The sequence below is a fragment of the Aquarana catesbeiana genome, linkage group LG06, assembly GCF_042186555.1.
Source record: "Aquarana catesbeiana isolate 2022-GZ linkage group LG06, ASM4218655v1, whole genome shotgun sequence".
NCBI classification, from domain to species: Eukaryota; Metazoa; Chordata; class Amphibia; order Anura; family Ranidae; genus Aquarana; species Aquarana catesbeiana.
The window spans coordinates 50,154,713-50,175,303 of NC_133329.1; the positions used below are offsets into that span (position 1 = coordinate 50,154,713).

Here is a 20,591-nt window from a genome sequence, read left to right on the forward strand (position 1 = left end):
CCTCGTCGCCGGAATGGAAAAGACCGACTCAAGGAGAGATGACATCACTTCCTCTGCTTCTGTTTACATTTCAGAGGCAGAGGAAGATTGTCATTGGCTGGGAGCGATCACGAGGGGGTGACCACGAATGGATGGCCTCCCCCTCACCTCTGATTGCTCAGGGAAAGATGCCGACCGCCTCGTGAGGCGGTCGGCAAGTGGTTAAATAAAAGGGGTTGATTTACTAAAGGCAAATAGACTGTGCACTTTGCAAAGTGCATTTGCTCCAGAGCTTAGTAAATAATTAAAAGCTCTGCTGACTTCCATCATCCAATCATATGCAAGCAAAAATTCTGTATTTTTATTTTCCTTGCACGTGATTGGGTACTCTTTACAAAGTGAAGCCTTGCCTCATTTACTAAGCTCTAGAACAACTGCACTTTGCAAAGTGCACAGTATATTTGCCTTTAGTAAATCAACCCCAAAGTACCCAAAATTCCATTAAGAAGTCCTCCACACCAAATTCTATACATACCCTGTTTCCCTGAAAATAAGACCTAGCGTGATTGTCAGTGATGGCTGCAATATAAGCCCTACCCTCCAAATAAGCCCTAGTTAAAGTCCTTGTAGGTCTTATTTTCAGGGAAACAGGGTAGGGCTTATTTGTGGGGTAGGGCTTATATTGCAGCCATCACCGACAATCACGCTAGGTCTTATTTTCGGGGAAACGGGGTACATATCATTATGCAATATAAGACAGTCATTCATTCAGGTAATAACTCACAAAATTAATAATTTAAAAGTCCCCTATCACTCAGACACTCTATCCCAACTAGTGTTAAAAAATGGAACCACCGTTTAGGAAAGACCCCAGTCTTGTATTTGTTCATTTACTGTATTTGCACTTTATTTGCTGTTCGCCTGCAGCAAATAATAGACTGTTTGACCTTCAATAGTTCAATAGTTTATTGCACATAAAACGTGATTTCTCAGAGAAGACCACTGTGAGAATACAAAGGGGAAAAATATGAAGTGAAAGTGAAAGTTGGTGAATGATTTGTGATGGTTTATATAAAGGGAGCTCTGACAAAGGGTTTCATTTCCCTCCACAGGAGCTGAACGTTGCACACTGACATTATAACGGGATTGGATCTCAGCTCTCCTATAACAGGTAAAATAATCCAGAGATTTCATCCACTAAATGAGGAAAACCAGGGGGGTTTACTAATATATATTGTATTTTATTTTAACATGCTTTACTTGTATTCTTGTTTTATTGTCTGAGGGAAAGAACCTTTTCTGCATTAAAAGAAAACGATCATTTACATTATCTGGGAGTAGGGATGGGATAGGGATTTGAGTCAGACAGGGGTTCTATGCAAGCCCAGCCTGATTGCAGTTCCCCAATCCCAGCATAATAATGTGGCAATGACTGTATATATTGTAATGTTAATGCACTACATGGCCTTTAAACTTAAAATGGTTGTAAAGGCAGAAGGTTTCTTTTATCTCAGTACATTCTAGGCAATAACCACTTTGTTTTGGACCGAACCAGAACCGTTCGGTATTCTGTTTCTGTACCCCCTGGCCAAATTAGGTTTCAATGTAAAAGTGTGCACACAATGCAAATTACTGACACAGACAAGTTCAGTAAGTTGGTACTTCTGTATTTTACTTCCTGAACTCTGGCTGGATATTTCGTTATCAAATCAAATATCAAAGCATATACAGCCCACAAATTATACATATTCATTATCATCAGGAAGTATAAGCTTTTAGCTGGGTTATATCTATATAAGGGAATAGCAGACTATCATAGCTAAATAGGGTGTCTTGTTTTCAGTTCCTGTTTCTCTTGGGTGTAGTCTCATAGGCCTGAAAACAGGAAATCTTCTTCTTAACTTTGTTCTTTAACTCTTGCAGTTCTGTTCCACATGAAGGGAGAAGCTGGCATCTAATCAGTCATCTAATTGAGCATGGTTTAAGGCTAATAGCTGGTTATAAGAGATAAGCACTTATATCTAGAGGTCGACCGATATATCGGCCGATATTTGGTGTTTTTTACTTAATCGGCATCGGCCGATTGTGCTGATAAAAAAGGCCGATATAACTTCAGCGCGACTTGCAAATGACTTCTGTAATAGAAGTCAATACAAGTTGCCTGAAAACTGTGAAGCGACTTCTCCCTCCTCTGGGCAGCCTGCCAAATGTGATAAAAAGAACCTGAAGGATACAATGTTTACACTTAGGAATGAACTGAGCTCCATGTGTAGAAGCTCTCAGTTTAACCATTTAAAATCTTTTCTGACACATGTTGCTTACAAGTAAAAATCCTGTATTTTCTGCTAGAAAATCACTTAGAACCCCCAAACATTATATATATATATATTTTTTAGCAGAGACCCTAGGGAATAAAATAGCAGTTGTTGCAATATTTTATGTCACACAGTATTTGCGCAGCGCTCTTTCAAACGCAATATTTTTTGAAAAAATACACTAATAAATTAAAAAAAAAACTAAGCAGTAAAGTTAGCCCATTTTTTTCATCCAAAAGTTTTGATTACCTGTTTTTGTGTATTTAATATTTAAGATATCGTTTTTTTTTATTTTTTATCTAAATTATACATACAAGTGAACTGATTGGAGGTTTGTTTTGTTTAATAAATGTTTAAATGTAAAAAATTTTCTGTATCACTTAAGGTTGCTTTCACACTGGAGCGGGCATGCGTTGACGGTAAAACGCTGCTAGTTTTAGCGGCGCTTTACCGTCATTTTGGCGGCGCTATTCGGCTGCTAGCGGGGAACTTATAACCCAGCTAGCAGCCGAGGAAGGGGTTAAATGCGCCCCTGAAGCTCCACTGCCGAAACGCTTTGCAGGCGCCTCGGCAGCGGTGCGCATTCATTTCAATGGGCAGGAGTGGTATACACCGCTCCAAAGATGCCGCTTGCAGGACTTTTTTTTAACATCCTGCCAGCGCATCGCCTCAGTGTGAAAGCACTCGGGATATCACACTGAGACTGCAGGGGAGCCTTTTACAGGCACTGAAAAACGCCCCAGTGTGAAAGGGGTCTAACTTTTAGATTTTATGAGATGAAGGGGGAAAAAAAAAAATCGGCCTAATATATAGGCCCAAAAAAATTGGCATCACATATCGGCCATCGGCCACCGCGATTTCTAAATATCGGCATCGGACAGAGAAAAACCCATATCGGTCGACCTCTACTTATATCTATACGGTTATATTAGAAAATAGGCATTTCACCATAACACTCATAATCACATCCATTACAACTTAAGGACCGAGCCTTTTTTGAGATTTGGTGTTTTACACAAACTTTTATTTCACTCCTAGTTAGTGTTTGGCTGAAGCCATTTATTATCAATCACCTGTGTTTACTCTTTTTAACCACTTAAGGACCGAGCCTCTTTCTGAGATTTGGTGTTTACAAGTTAAAAACATTTTTTTTTTTTGCTAGAAAATTACTTAGAACCCCCAAACATTATATATATATATTTTCTAACACCCTAGAGAATAAAATGGCTGTCGTTGAACTATTTTGTCACACCGTATTTGTGCAACGCTCTTACAAACGCACTTTTTTTGGAAAAAGATTCACTATTTTTAATTAAAAATAAGACAACAGTAAAATTAGCCCAATTTTTTTTTTATATTGTGAAAGATAATGTTATGCCGAGTAAATTGATACCCAACATGTCACGCTTCAAAATTGCGCCCGCTCGTGGAATGGCGACAAACTTTTACTCTTAAAAATCTCCATAGGCGACATTTAAAAAATTCTACAGGTTGCATATTTTCAGTTACAGAGGTGATCTAGGGCTAGAATTATTGCTCTCACTCTAACGGTCGTGGCGATACCTCACATGTGTGGTTTGAACACTGTTTTCATATGCGGGCGCTGCTCATGTATGTGTTCGCTTCCGGCGCGAGCTTGTCGGGACGGGGCGCTTTAAAAAAAAAATTTTTCTTCTTAATTATTCTACTTAAATTTTTTTATTTTTACACTGTTTTTAAAATATAAATAAAAAATTGGGTCAATTTTATTCCTATTACAAGGAATGTAAACATCCCTTGTAATAGAAAAAAAGCATGACAGGACCTCTTAAATATGAGATCTGTGTTCAAAAAGACCTCGGATCTCATATTTACACTACAATGCTTTAAAAAATAAATAATTATTTAATGTCATAAAAAATATGTTGCTTTAAGAGCGTGGGGCGGAAGTGATGTTTTGACCTCACTTCCGCCCTGCAGTGGTATGGAGACAGGTGGGGGCCATCTTCCCCTCACTCATCTCCAGGCCACTGACATAGAAGGATCCGATCACATCCGCTGCTGACGGCTCCGGTAAGCGGCAGAGGGCACCGGAGAGTGGTGGGAGGGGGGAGCCCTCTCCCGCCACAGATAAAAGTGATCTTGTGGCGAATCTGCCGCAGAGATCACTTTTATCCTAACCACTTCCTGCCCGGCCTATAGCAAAATGACGGCCGGGCAGTGGTTCAGTTATCCTGACTGGACATCATATGACGTCCAGCAGGATAACAGCCGCCGCACACCCGTGGGGGCGCGCATCGCGGCGATCGGTGGTGTGGTGTGTCAGTCTGACACACCGCTACACCGATCTCAGTAAAGACCCTCGGATGGAGGCTCTTTACCACGTGATCAGCCGTGTCCAATCACGGCTGATCACGATGTAAACAGGAAGAGCCGTTGATCGGCTTTTCCTCACTCGTGTCTGGCAGATGCGAGTAGAGGAGAGCCGATTGGCGGCTCTCCTGACAGGAGGGTTTGCACAGCCCCCCCTCGGATGCCCACACTAGACCACCAGGGAAGCCCCTAACATGTGGATCGCCAGGTACATCCCCCATGGCCATCCACATGTGCCAACTTATGCCCAACATATGCCAATCAGCACCATTAAAGAACTAATAAATTCAGTGATGCCCAGCAATGCCACCCACCAGTGTAATCAGTGCCACCCATCAGTGTCACTCAGTGCCACCTATCACTTCTTCCACAGTAGTTCAGTGGTTTGCCAGTGTGAATGACAGCATATGGAACACCTAACCTCAGCCCTGAGGGACAAAACCGCTCATATGGATAGATAATTCTACTGGGAATTTAGACTGTCTACTGAATATTTGCGGTTCTGAATTGCCATTTTCTTTATACTATGTTTTGCTCCTCGGTGGACTTCCATTGGACACCATCTCTGTCCTTCTTTCTTTACCTTCCCCCATTTTTTTCTCCCCACTCTGTGAACTGTCTTGTTTATAACTTTCCTTCTTTTTATTATACAGGATTTATATAGCGCCAACAGTTTGCGCAGCGCTTTACAACATGAGGGCAGAAATCAGAGGGCCCTGCTCTTTAGAGCTTACAATCTAAAAAGGAAGGATCAATTAATACAAAAGGTAATAGCTGTGGGGGGATGAGCTGATGGAGGAAGTAAAACAGTGTTAGAAGTAGGATAGGCTTCTTTGAAGAGAAGGGTTTTCAGGGACTGTCTAAAGATGGATAGATTAGGGAACAGTTGGACAGATTGGGGTAGGGAGTTCCAAAGGATGGGAGAAGCTCTGAAATCCTGGAGGCGAGCATGGTAGCAGGTGACAAGGGAGCTAGAGAGTAGGAGGTCTTGGGATGACCGAAGAGAGCGGCTTGGTTGGTATTTTGGGACTAGGTTAGTGATGTAGCTGGGGGCAGAGTTATGGATGGCTTTGTAAATTATTGTTAGTACTTTGAATTTTATTTGTTGGGTGAGTGGATGCCAGTGGAGGGATTGGCAGAAAAGGGTGGAGGACGCTGAATGGTTGGTAAGGTGGATGTGTCTTGCATTCATTATGGACTTCTTCTCACTTTGACCCACAAAATTATAAAAATTGTGATTAACAGACTTGTCCATGCTTTTGGTGTTTTACACCCTCTTTAGAGGAGTACGCAGTTGCATTTGATGTTCAGTATAACAAATATTGTTGAGCTGGGTATTATTTTGTGTATATTCATGTGACTACTGCTTTATGTACCTTGTTTGTTATGTAAAAGCAACCTATTGTTAGGTCCAATCCTGATGTGAACCTTTAGCCCGGGTTCACACCTATGCGAATTAGATGCGGCTTACACTGCATCTAATTCGCAGGACATTTTAAAATACATTCATATGAATGCATCTGGTTCACATATGTGCGTCGCATTCGCACTGCGCATTGCACAAAAAACGTGTGCGTTTTCTGGGCATTGCGGTGCGAATTACGAGCCCCTTATCTTCCATGGGAACGCATCTGCTTCGCAGATGCATTGCGTTCTGAACATGGATTTTCTCCTTCTCCTCACTACACCTCCCCCTCTCCCTGCTCACTGATCCTGAGCTAAAACGCAGATGAGCCTTTGAACAGGAGATTTTTTATCTCCCCAGTGAAACCTGAGCTTCAATTCGCACCGCACATGTGTGAAACCGGGCTTAAATAAAGACAATAAAAGGGGTTGATTTACTAAAGGCAAATAGGCTGTGCACTTTGCAAAGTGCATTTGCTCCAGAGCTTAGTAAATGAGTAAAAGCTCTGCTGACTTCCATCATCCAATCATATGCAAGCAAAAATGCTGTATTTTTTATTTTCCTTGCACGTGATTGGGTACTCTTTACAAAGTGAAGCCTTACCTCATTTACTAAGCTCTGCAACAAATGCACTTTGCAAAGTGCACAGTATATTTGCCTTTAGTAAATCAACCCCAAAGTACCCAAAATTCCATTAAGAAGTCCTCCACACCAAATTCTATACATACATATCATTATGCAATATAAGACAGTCATTCATTCAGGTAAAAACTCACAAAATTATTAATTTAAAAGTCCCCCATCACACAGATACTCTATCCCAAAAAATGGAACCACCGTTTAGGGAAGACCCCAGTCTTGTATTTGTTCATTTACTGTATTTGCACTTTATTTGCTGTTCGCCTGCAGCAAATAATAGACTGTTTGACCTTCAATAGTTCAATAGTTTATTGCACATAAAACATGTGATTTCTCAGAGAAGACCACTGTGAGAATACAAAGGGAATAAATATGAAGTGAAAGTGAAAGTCGGTGAATGATTTGTGATGGTCTATATAAAGGGAGCTCTAACAAAGGGTTTCATTTCCCTCCACAGGAGCTGAACGTTGCACACTGACATTATAACGGGATTGGATCTCAGCTCTCCTATAACAGGTAAAATAATCCAGAGATTTCATCCACTAAATGAGGAAAACCAGGGGGGTTTACTAATATATATTGTATTTTATTTTAACATGCTTTACTTGTATTCTTGTTTTATTGTCTGAGGGAAAGAACCTTTTCTGCATTAAAAGAAAACGATCATTTACATTATCTGGGAGTAGGGATGGGATAGGGATTTGAGTCAGACAGGGGTTCTATGCAAGCCCAGCCTGATTGCAGTTCCCCTATCCCAGCATAATAATGTGGCAATGACTGTATATATTGTAATGTTAATGCACTACATGGCCTTTAAACTTAAAATGGTTGTAAAGGCAGAAGGTTTTTTTTTATCTTAATACATTCTATGCATTAACTGCTTAAAGAGGGATTCCACCTAAACCGCCAAAAAAAATAAATATTAAAAGCCAGCAGCTACAAATACTGCAGCTGCTGACTTTTAATAAATGGCCACTTACCTGTCCCAGGGTCCAGCGATGTCGGCAGGCGACGCCGAGAACCCGCACGGTTCTCGGCAGCTGCCGCCGCCATCCTGGGTGAGGGAATCAGGAAGTGAAGTATTGCGGCTTCACTTCCCGGTTCCCTACTGCGCATGCGCGAGTCGCGCTGCGCATCGTAACTGGTCCCCGCTATCTCCTGGGAGCTGTGTGTTTCCCAGGAGACAGCGCGGAGGGACAGGAAGAGGCATAGACTACCATGGGAGGCTATGCCAGAAGTGGGTGCAAATACCTGTCTTAGACAGGTATCTGCACCCCCCTCCCCCCTGAAAGGTGCCAAATGTGACACCGGAGGGGGGAAGGGTTCCGAAAAGCGGAAGTTCCATTTTTGTTTGGAACTCTGCTTTAAGGCCTGAGCCTCTTTCTGAGATTTGGTGTTTTACACAAAAACTTTTCTTTCACTCATAGGTAGCCCCGGTTCACACAGGGGCGACTTGTCAGGCGACCTAGTCGCCTGACAAGTCACCTCCCGTTCTGTACAATGGAACCGTTCTAATCGGAGCAACGTAAGTCGCTCCGACTTAGAAAAAGGTTCCTGTACTACTTTGGGGGCGACTTGCATAGACTTCTATGCAGAAGTCGTTTTGCAAGTCGCCTCGGAATGCAAGTCGTGTCGCCCCTGTATGAACCGGGGCTTAGTGTTTGGCTGAAGCCATTTATTATCAATCACCTGTGTTTACTCTTTTTAACCACTTAAGGACCGAGCCTCTTACTGAGATTTGGTGTTTACAAGTTAAAAACATTTTTTTTTTTTTTGCTAGAAAATTACTTAGAACCCCCAAACATTATATATATTTTTTCTAACACCCTATTTGCGCAACGGTCTTACAAATGCACTTTTTTTGGAAAATGTTTCACTTTTTTTTAATTAAAAATAAGACAACAGTAAAGTTAGCCCATTTTTTTTTATATTGTGAAAGATAATGTTATGCCGAGTAAATTGATACCCAACATGTCACGCTTCAAAATTGCGCCCGCTCGTGGAATGGCGACAAACTTTTACCCTTAAAAATAAACGACATTTAAAAAATTCTACAGGTTGCATATTTTCAGTTACAGGGGTGATCTAGGGCTAGAATTATTGCTTTCGCTCTAACGATCGTGGCCATACATCACATGTGTGATTTGAACACCGTTTTCATATGCAGGTGCTGCTCATGTATGTGTTCGCTTCGGGCGCAAGCTTGTCGGGACGGGGCGCTTTAAAAAATGTTTTTTTCTTCTTATGATTTTACTTAATTCTTTTTATTTTTACACTGTTTTTAAAAAAATAAATAAAAAATTGGGTCACTTTTATTCCTATTACAAGGAATGTAAACATCCCTTGTAATAGAAAAAAAGCATGACAGGACCTCTTAAATATGAGATCTGGGGTCAAAAAGACCTCGGATCTCATATTTACACTAAAATGCAATAAAAAATAAATAGTTATTTAATGTCATAAAAAAAAACAAAATATGTTGCTTTAACCGCCCTGGCGGTATTCCCGAGTCTGGCTCGGGTTGGATTTTTTCTACCAAAAGCGGTATCCCCGAGCCAGACTCGGGCTTGCATCGCAGGATCCAGGAAGAGTATACTTACCTTGTCCCCTGGATCCTGCGATGTCTCCCCGCTGTGATCGGCGAGCCGCTGTGTCTCGCTCGATTCACAGTGCCGAGCTCCGTTCCCTGCGAGCGGTGCGACGCACGGGGACGGAGTTCGGCGGTAAATTCAAATAGTGAAACACACAGTATAGATACAGCATACTGTAATCTTACAGATTACAGTACTGTATCAAATAATTACACGTCCCCTTTGTCCCTAGTGGTTTGCCCAGTGTCCTGCATGCAGTTTTATATATATAAAACTGTTCTTTCTGCCAGGAAACTGGAGATTGCCCATAGCAACCAAAACTGTCTCTTTACATCAAAAGTAGTTTTAGACCAGCTAGAAAAAAGCGATAATAAATTAGAATTGAGCGATAGTGATTTGTGGGGAGATCCGTCATCAAACACTAAAAGTAACAAAAGCTAAAATTCTGCAACTGAGCAAATTTCAGTGTTTTTGATTTGATTACATTATTATATAATTTTTATTATTATTATATTATTATTTGTTATAATTATTTATAGTTATTTATTATATTATAATTTTTTATTTAGTTTTTCAAACTTTATCATACCCGGGATGTCTACTAGACTCTTGTTTGGACAGATTTAAGTGAACTATTCCTAAGAATTACAGGCCTACAATATAAAACGCCAAATTTCTGTGCAAAATAATTGTACCGCTTTCAGCACCTAAAATCAGAAATAATCATACCGCCAGGGAGGTTAAGAGTTTTGGGCGGAAGTGATGTTTTGACGTCACTTCCGCCCTGCAGTGGTATGGAGACAAGTGGGGGCCATCTTCCTCTCACTCGTCTCCAGGCCACTGACATAGAAGGATCCGATCACCTCCACTGCTGACGGCTCCGGTAAGCAGCGGAGGGCACCGGAGAGCGATGGGAGGGGGGGAGCCCTCTCCCGCCGCTGATATAAGTGATCTTGTGGCAAATCCGCCGTAGAGATCACTTTTATCTTAACCACTTCCCGCCCGGCCTATAGCAAAATGACGGCCAAAATTATGGTGGGGGCGTGCATCGCGGCAATCGGTGGTGTGGTGTGTCAGTCTGACACACCGCTGCACCGATCTCGGTAAAGAGCCTCTGACGGAGGCTCTTTACCACAGGATCATCCGTGTCCAATCACGGCTAATCACGATGTAAACAGGAAGAGCCGTTGATCGGCTTTTCCTCACTTGTGTCTGACAGACGCGAGTAGGGGAGAAACGATCGGCGGCTCTCCTGGCCAGGGGGTTTGCACAGCCCCCCTCGGATGCCCACACTGGACCAGGGAAGCCGCCAGGACCACTAGGGAAGCCTCTAACATGTGGATCCCCAGGTACATCCCCCATGGCCATCCACATGTGCCAACTTATGCCCAACATATGCCAATCAGTGCCCACAAATGGGCACTGACTGGCACCATTAAAGAATTAATGAAATCAGTGATGCCCAGCAATGCCACCCATCAGTGTCACTCAGTGCCACCTATCAGTGCCCATCCGTGCCCATCATTGCCCACCTATAAGTGCCCATCAGTGCCACCCATAAGTACCCATCAGTGCCACCCATAAGTACCCATCAGTGCCACCCATAAGTACCCATCAGTGCCGCCTATGAGTGCCCATTAGTGCCGCCGCCTATGAGTGCCCATCAGTGCCGCATACCAGTACCACCTATCATCGCCCATCAGTGCCGCCTATAAGTGCCTATCAGTGCTGCCTATCAGTGCCACCTCATTGTGCCCATTGGTGCCACCTTGTCAGTGCAGCCATATCAGTGCCCGTCACTGAAGAAGGAAACATACTTATTTACAAAAAATTTTAAGAGAAACAAAGAAAAGCTTTTTTTTTAAAAAAAATGTTGGTCTTTTTTTATTTGTTGCGCACAAAGTAAAAATCGCAGAGGTGATCAAATACCACCAAAAGAAAGCTCTATCTATGGGAACAAAATGAAAAAAAATTGTTTCGGTACATTGTAGTATGACCACGCAATTGCCATTCAAATTGCGACAGTGCTGAAAGCTGAAAATAGGCTTGGGCAGGAAGGTGTATAAGTGCCTGGTATTGAAGTGGTTAAAGCGGACCGCCCGCTCTTGAAGAGGATACTGGGGCTATGGTAGCTAGCTGCTGCCAAAACAATGGTATTCCTCTTCAAAGTAGCGACGTATAACATATATATTGGTATTAAAAAACAAAACAAAAAAAATAATAAAATATATATATATATATATATATATATATATATATATATATATATATATATATATATATATATATATATATATATATTTATTTTTTTTTTTTTTTAATTTAACCACTTCAGCCCCGGAAGGATTTACCCCCTTCCTGACCAGAGCACTTTTTACAATTTGGCACTGCGTCGCTTTAACTGGTAATTGTGCGGTTATGCAATGCTGTACCCAAACCAAACTTGTGTCCTTTTTTTCCCCACAAATAGAGCTTTCTTTTGATGGTATTTGATCACCTCTGCGGTTTTTAGTTTTTGCGCTCTAAACGGAAAAAGACCGAATATTTTGAAAAAAAATGATATTTTCTACTTTTTGTTATAAAAAGAATCCAATAAACTAAATTTTAGTCATACATTTAGGCCAAAATGTATTCGTCCACATGTCTTTGGTAAAAAAAATGTCAATAAGTGCATATTTATTGGTTTGCGCAAAAGTTATAGCGTCTACAAACTAGGGTACATTTTCTGGAATTTACACAGCCTTTAGTTTATGACTCTAATTTCTTGAGGTGCTAAAATGGCAGGGCAGTACAAACCCCCCCCCCCCCAAATGACCCCATTTTGAAAAGTAGACACCCCAAGGAAACTGCTGAGAGGCATGTTGAGCCCATTAAATATTACATTTTTTTGTCCCAAGTGATTGAATAATGATACAAAAAAAAAAAAAATTACAGTTGTCACTAAATGATATATTGCTCACACATGCCATGGCTATATGTAGAATTGCGCCTCAAAATACATTTAGCTGCTTCTCCTGAGTATGGGGATACCACATGTGTGGGAGTTTTTGGGAGACTAGCTGCGTACGGGGCCCCGAAAACCAAGCACCGCCTTCAGGATTTCTAAGGGAGTAAATTTTTGATTTTACTCCTCACTACCTATCACAGTTTTGAAGGCCATAAAACGCCAAGATGGCATAAAACCCCCCCAAATGACTCCATTTCGGAAAGTAGACACCCCAAGCTATTTGCTGAGAGGCATGTTGAGTCCATGGAATATTTTCATATTTTGACACAAGTTGCGGGAAAATTACAAACTTTTTTTTTTTTTTGCACAAAGTTGTCACTAAATGATATATTGCTAAAACATTCAAACATGCCATGGGCATATGTGGAATTACAGCCCAAAATACATTCTGCTGATTCTTCTGAGTATGGGGATACCACATGTGTGGGACTTTTTGGGAGCCTATCTACGTACGGGGCCCCTAAAACCAAGCACCGCCTTCAGGATTTCTAAGGGCGTAAATTTTTGATTTCACTCCTCACTACCTATCACAGTTTTGAAGGCCATAAAATGCCCAGATGGCACAAAACCCCCCCAAATGACCTCATTTTGGAAAGTAGACACCTCAACCTATTTGCTGAGAGACATGGTGAGTATTTTGCAGCTCTTATTTGTTTTTGAAAATGAAGAAAGACAAGAAATTTTTTTTTTCTTTTTTCAAATTTAAAAACTTTGTGACAAAAAGTGAGGTCTGCAAAATACTCACCATACCTCTCAGCAAATAGCTTGGAGTGTCTACTTTCCAAAATGGGGTCATTTGGGGGGAATTTGTGCCATCTGGGCATTCCATGGCCTCCAAAAATTTACACCCTTAGAAAGCCTGAAGGCGGTGCTTGGTTTTCGGGGTCCCGTACGTGGCTAGGCTCCCAAAAAGTTTCACACATGTGGTATCCCTGTACTCAGGAGAAGCAACAGAATGTATTTGGGGTGTAATTTTACATATTCCCATGGCATGTTTGAGCAATATATCATTTAGTGACAACTTTGTGCAAAAAAAAAAATTGTCTTTTCTCCGCAACTTGTGTCACAATATAAAATATTCCATGGACTCAACATGCCTCTCAGCAAATAACTTGGGGTGTCTACTTTCCAAAATGGGGGTCATTAGGGGGGGGGGTTTGAACTGTCCTGGCATTTTATGCACAACATTTAGAAGCTTATGTCACACATCACCCACTCTTCTAACCACTTGAAGACAAAGCCCTTTTTGCCACTTTTTGTTTACATAAAAAAATTATTTTTTTTGCAAGAAAATTACCTTGAACCCCCAAACAATATATATATTTTTTAAAGCAAAGGCCCTACAGATTAAAATAGTGGGTGTTTTTTTTTTTTTTTTTTCACACAGTATTTGCGCAGCAATTTTTCAAATGTTTTTTTTTGGGAAAAACGCGCTTTTTTAAAATTTTAATGCACTAAAACACATTATATTGCCCAAATGTTTGATGAAATAAAAAAGATGATCTTAGGCTGAGTACATGGATACCAAACATGACACGCTTTAAAATTGCGCACAAACGTGCAGTGGCGACAAACTAAATACATTTTTAAAAGCCTTTACAGGTTACCACTTTAGATTTACAGAGGAGGTCTACTGATAAAATTACTGCCCTCGATCTGACCTTCGCGGTGATACCTCACATGCATGGTGCAATTGCTGTTTACATTTGACGCCAGACCGACGCTTGCGTTCGCCTTTGCGCGAGAGCAGGGGGGGACAGGTGTGCTTTTTTTTTTCTTAATTTTTTTTGCTTTTTTATCTTATTTTTAAACTGTTCCTTTTAATTTCTTTTTTATCATTTTTATTGTTATCTCAGGGAATGTAAATATCCCTTATGATAGCAATAGGTAGTGACAGTTACTCTTTTTTGAAAAAATTGGGGTCTATTAGACCCTAGATCTCTCCTCTGCCCTCAATGCATCTGACCACACCAAGATCGGTGTGATAAAATGCTTTCCCAATTTCCCAATGGCGCTGTTTACATCCGGCATAATCTAAGTCCTAAAATGCTCATAGTTTCCGGTTTCTTAGGCCATAGAGATGATTGGAGCCATTCTGGTCTCTGATCAACTCTATGGTCAGCTGGCCGAATCACCGGCTGCATTCTCAGGTTCCTTGTTGGGACAGGAGAGCCAGAAAAAAATATGGAAGACGGTGATGGGGGGGGGCATTCCCTCCCACTGCTTGTAAAAGCAGTCTAGCCGCTTCAGATCCGGGCCATTGCCAAATGACGGCAACAGCGCGGATCTAAATTGCCGGGACAACGTCTATTGACATTGTCCCGTGCATGAGTGGCCTGCGCGCCCCCTGAGACTCGCCTGATCACAGATCAGAGTAAGGGGTCGGTCCCGACCCCTTACCACATGATCAGCTGTCAGCCAATGACAGCTGATCATGTGATGTAAACAGAGCCGGTAATCGGCTATTTTTCCTCCTCGCGCTGACAGCGTGAGGAGGAAAAAAAAAACCCGATCACCGGCGGCCATGATCGGGACATCAGTCCCGATCACGGCGCTCTTCTGATACAGAGCAATAGGCAGCAGTGCCGCCTACCAGTGCCCACCAGCGTCACCCATCAGTGCCCACAGTGCCATCAAACAGTGCCACCCATCAGTGCCCACAGTGCCACCCATCAGTGCCCACAGTGCCACCCATCAGTGCCACCCATCAGCACCCACATCAGTGCAACCTATCAGTGCCCATCAGTGTCACCTACCAGTGCCCATCAGTGCCCATCAGTGCCACCCATCAGTGCCCCCCATCAGTGGTACCTATCAGTGCCCATCTGTGCCACCCATCCGTGCCACCCATCAACTCCCATCAGTGGCCATCAGTGCCGCCTTATCTGTGCCCATCAGTACCGCCTTATCTGTCCCCATCAGTGCGGCCTTAACTGTGCCTATCAGTGCCGCCTTAACTGTGCCTATCAGTGCCGCCTTAACTGTGCCTATCAGTGCCGCCTTAACTGTGCCTATCAGTGCCATCCTAACTGTGCCTATCCGTGCCCATCAGTGCAGCCTATCAGTGCCCACTAGTGCCGCCTCATCAGCGCATATCAATGAAGGAGAAAAATTACCTGTTTGCAAAATTTTATAACAAACTATTTTTTTTTAATTTTCACCTTTTTTTGTTTGTTTAGCAAAAAATAAAAACCCTAGCTGTGATTAAATACCACCAAAAGAAAGCTCTATTTGTGGAAAAAAAAAGATAAAAATTTCATTAGGGTGCAGTGTTGTATGACCGCGCAATTGTCATTCAAATTGCGACAGTGCTAAAAGCTGAAAATTGGTCTGGGCAGGAGGGGGATTTAAGTGCCTAGTAAGCAAGTGGCTAGAGGCTAATTAGCTGCTAGGATTGCTTTTACATGAAAGCCGACTGCTGGCTGAAAAGAATGATACCAAGATGATACCTAAACCTGCAGGCATCATTCTGGTCTACTCACTCAAAGTCCAGCAACATCTGGTCCTTGTTGGGCATATATTGTAAACTTTTTTTTCATGCAGCCTGTGGGCTGAACGAAAAAAAGAGATTGATCGGTGGGTATGCCCACCATTAGAATACCATCCTTCATCCACCCACTTCTAATGATGGGCATACATGCACTGTTTATATATGCCGAAGTATTGGGGCATCCGCCCCAAAAGGTAGGAGCAAATCGCTCCTCCGCCCCTGCTGCCCCCATGCTTCGGCATATATGCTTTTTTTTTTTTAACTGTGGTGGTGAAATCACCTCCTACAGCGCTGGAGTCACAACTTTATGTATTGTGGAAGTAAACACTGTTGCTGTCAAGATAAATAAATCCGCGCTGCAACTGAATGGCGTACCTGCTATGCAAATGATGGTTAATAATAAAACAAAGTAACATTACGATATAACAGTAAGACTTACCGTATCTGCAAAGCAAATACAAAAAAAACATAGTAAAAAATAAAACATTTTTTTCACGCAACCTGTGCCTAAAATATATATATGCCGAAGCATGGGGGCATCCACCCGCATAAGGTAGGAGCAAATCGCTCCTGCACCCCTGCTGCCCCATGCTTCGGCATATATGCTCTTTTTTTAACTGTGGTGGTGAAATCACCTCCGACAGCGCTGGAGTCACGGCTTTATGTATCGTGGGAGCAAACGTTGTTGCTGTCAAGATACATAAATTTGCTCTGCAGCTGAATGGCGTACCTGAAAACTAAAAAAAGTTAACAATAAAACACAGTAAACAGTAAAGTATAAAACAATTGCATACCTATAAAGCAAACATGATAAAACATAATAACAGTAAAGCATTGCAAAATAGAATACAGTAAAAAAAGAGCAGAACAATAGAGAGAGAATAGAGAAAGAACAATACAACGACAACTATTCTTTTTTTTTTTGTAACTGTAACTTTTGTAACTGTAACCAGTTCCAGGTTCGGGTCTCTCAAAATGCGATGGCATCTTGGGAGACCCTGTGAAAGTGTGCCTAGTCTGTGCAGTGCTGTACCCTATGCTAATACTCAACTAGTGTATGGTAGCGTTCAAAACATTCACCAATGCAAAGACCAGGATTGTCAGGACAGGAGGGACAATAATAGCGGGTGTCACCCCTATATCCGCGCTTGCTGCAGACACGACATCTTTTTTGGGGGGCTCATTGGGTAGGGGTACTCGGGAGGACATAAAGAAAATGCCTCTCGTACAGCCGACTTACTGCATTTGGTTGGGGAAGGTGAGGTGGAGCACCGTCTGGAAACATAAGGGCTCTGACGATCTCTTCCTGGAATTTAAGGAACGATCCAGTCCGTCCTGAAGCTCTGTATAGCACATGAGCGTTCAGTAAAGCCAATTGAAATAAACAAACAGACACTTTTTTATACCAGTGTCTGGCCTTACGGGCAATTAGGTGTGGCGCCAACAACTGGTCGTTGAGGTCCACCCCTCCCATATTTTGGTTATATTCGTGGACACAGAGGGGTTTCTCCACAACACCAGTCGCCGTAGTAATTTGGACCGTTGTGTCTGCATGAAGGGAGGTAAGAACGAAAACATTCTTATTATCCCTCCACTTCATAGCGAGCAAGTTATTACACTTGAAGCAGGCTCTCTCCCCCAGCCTAAGACGGGAATCTACAAGCCGCTGGGGAAAGCCCCAGCCATTAGGTCGCACGGTGCCACATGCTCCAAACTGCTGATGAAGCAAGTGACTAAAAAGTGGCACGCTCGTGTAATAATTGTCCACATATAAGTGGTACGCCTTTCCGAATAAGGGTGACACCAAGTACCACACAATCTTGCCAGCGCTTCCTATGTAGTCAGGGCAGTTTGTCGGCTCTACGTGACTATCTTTGCCCTCGTAAACCATAAAACTATATGTATAGCCTGTGGCCCTGTCACAGAGCTTTTACATCTTGACCCCGTATCTGGCACGCTTGCTGGGAAGGTACTGTTTGAATGACAAGCGGCCAGAAAACTTAATCAGGGACTCGTCAACGCAGACAACTTGATGGGGAGTAAACAAGTCTCTAAAACGTTGGTTGAAGTGGTTTACGAGGGGACAAATTTTGTAGAGCCGATCGTATCCAGGGTCTCCACAAGAATTACAGAGTTCATTGTCATTGAAGTGCATGAACCGCAAGATCTGCTCGTATCGTACCCTGGTCATGGAGGCAGAGAACAAGGGCATATGGTGAATTGGGTCAGTGGACCAATATGACCGCAACTCACTCTTTTTAGTTATGCCCATGTTGAGGGAAAGGTTTCCATTCCCTGGCAAGGGAGGACTGGGGAATAGTGGCGATGTGTTGACCAGCGTACAAATTGCTTTGGTCCACAATAGATCTATAGAGATCTTTGGTGAAAAACAGCGAATAAAAATCAAGTGACTTAAAATCAACTGTTTCCACCTGAATGCCGGGTTGGCCAGTGAATGGGGGAAGTACGGGTGCTGCAGAAGTGGTGGGTTCCCAATTAGGATTGGCGAATGCAGCAGGAAGGGCACTATGGGCACGACGGGCCTGTGTTCATCTTCTTGGTGGCAGCGGGACATTACTTGTGCTTGCCACCTTACCAGCTTGAACTGCACTTATGGGACTCGCCACGTCACCACGTGATACTGCAGTGCTGGATTGACTACGACCAGGGTGTACTAGGCCGCTGGTGCTTGCCAGTTCACCAGAAGGAAAGGGACCTGCGGTTCTTGCACATCAATGACAGAAGAAGATCGGGGTCTGGTACGCCTGACCTTGGCAGGGACCACAACTCGTCGTCAGAGCTATCTGTCATGGAGCCGTTGTCCTCTACAGGATCATATTCTGAGCCTGAATCTGACAGATGAGTGACTTTCTCTTCACTAGTGTACCTTCTATTTACCATTTTGGGCTCTAAATTTAGTGGTACACTAGTGAGACTCACAGGTAAAAAAGCTCCTGACTGTTGGCGACTGTATCAAAACTCTACCAAAAAAACTGTTAGTTAGGGGGTGATCAAGGGGTTAAACCTTTATTAAGGGGGGTTAGGGGGGTACCCTAGACCTAAAGGGGCCTACCACTAACTGCCCTACCACTTATAACTGTCACAAATGACACCAATGCAGTATACAGTAAAAAAAAACAAAAAAAAACTGCTATTGGTGTCACTGTGACAGGGGGTGCAGGGGGGTGATCGGGGGGGGGGGTGAAAAGTGTGCCTAGAGTGTTCTACTGTACGTGTAGTGTTGGTGCACTTACTTGGATGTCTTCTCTCCTCTGCGCCGGAACGAAAAGACCGACACGGGGAGAGACAACATCACTTCCTCTGCCGCTGTTTAAATTACAGCAGCAGAGGAAGATTGTCATTCGTTGGGAGCGATCGCGAGGGAGTGGCCACGAATGAGTGGCCTCCCCCTCAGCACAGATCACTCCCCTAACGATGCCGACCACCTTGGGCACCGGGGGGGCGCAATGCCTGCGGGAGGCAAATCACGTATCAGATACGTGATTTTGCCTGCCCGTGCCATTCTGCCACAGTATATCTAAGTTAGGCGGTCGGCAAGTGGTTAAGTATGTATTTATATCTCAAAAAAAGTCTTTTTTTTTGGCTGCTGTGATCCAGCTTCCTGTTAGAGGATGGCTTTCTCCATGGTCCAACAATGTAGCAATGTAGCCATCCTGTCTTGCTTGCTCCTGAGATGAATAATGGAATAAATAGTGTACATAGAGCAATATGCATGACATCAACTAACATGCACTGCTTGTTCCTAAACAAATGTAAGTGAGGGGAAAAGGAACGAGGGAGCTCATAGAAGATGTTACAAGGAGAGCTTGCTCTAAAATTTTCCGACAACAAAATCCATTGTCGGAAATTCCAATCGTGTGTACACATATCCGACGCACAAAGTGCCACGCATGCTCAGAATAAATTAAGAAAGCTATTGGCTACTGCCCAGTTTATAGTCCTGACGTACGTGTTTTACGTCACTGCGTTTAGAACGATCGGATTTTCCGACAACTTTGTGTGACTGTGTGTATGCAAGACAAGTTTGAGCCAACATCCGTTGGAAAAAATCCATGGATTTTGTTTTCCGAGTGTCCGATCAATGTCTGATTGTGTGTACAGGGCATTAGACATTATTTTATGAAAAACATATTACAGAGTCATTGACCACTTGCCGACCTCCCTATAGCACATTTACTGTTACACTGCGTAAGATTGTATGTGTGTATGTGTGTATATATATGTATGTATGTGTGATTTTGCACTTCCGGGTATCGGGTGCGAGTACGTGCTGCTGGCGGCTTGCTCCCACTGTGATTCTACACAGCAGGAGCTGATCAGCGGGACCCACGGTTCCGATGTCTGCTGCCACCCGCTGATCGTTGTGTACACTGGCAGAATGGCAGTCTGTCTATGTAAACAAGGCAGATTGTCGTTCTGTCAGTATGGAAGGCTTAGATCTTGTGTTCCTGTGTAGCACTAACCCCATTAGGAGCTGCTGAGTTAAATCGGGCTGTTACCATCACCTTTTTACCTTTAATTTCACCAATACCAGAACTTAGAGTCCATGTTGAGCTTTGTCTCTGACAATGTATTCACCAGTCACTTTAGCACTTTTTCAATGCTTTAATAGGAAGGAACTTGAAGAAGTAGCAGGAAAGAGGTAGAAGAAGAGTTGAGGGGAGGTTCAAATACCTTTTTCTTTATATCACTGAGGACTTTTACTCGTCCCCGAGATTTTAAATCTCGGGGACGAATATACCTTCAGTCCAAGATTAAATCTTTGCTCACCCGGATAGGTTTCTCTCACTGA

At 42.8% G+C, this 20,591-nt stretch overlaps 1 protein-coding gene across 11 annotated transcripts in view; it reads left to right on the top strand.

Annotated features, from left to right (window-relative positions):
• The first annotated feature begins 1,046 nt into the window (after nt 1-1,046).
• Nucleotides 1,047-20,591, top strand: part of LOC141148391 (interferon-induced very large GTPase 1-like) — a 256,872-nt gene continuing 237,327 nt past the window's right edge. For 8 of the 11 annotated variants that reach the window (XM_073635840.1, XM_073635842.1, XM_073635843.1 and 5 more), the window contains exons 1-3: nt 1,054-1,150; nt 5,300-5,413; nt 7,148-7,206. The gene's annotated coding sequence lies outside the window, so the exon portion shown is untranslated. Of the gene's footprint in view, nt 1,151-5,299; nt 5,414-7,147; nt 7,207-20,591 lie in introns of all 11 variants that reach the window. The other 3 variants (XM_073635844.1, XM_073635845.1, XM_073635839.1) reach the window with 1 other exon arrangement.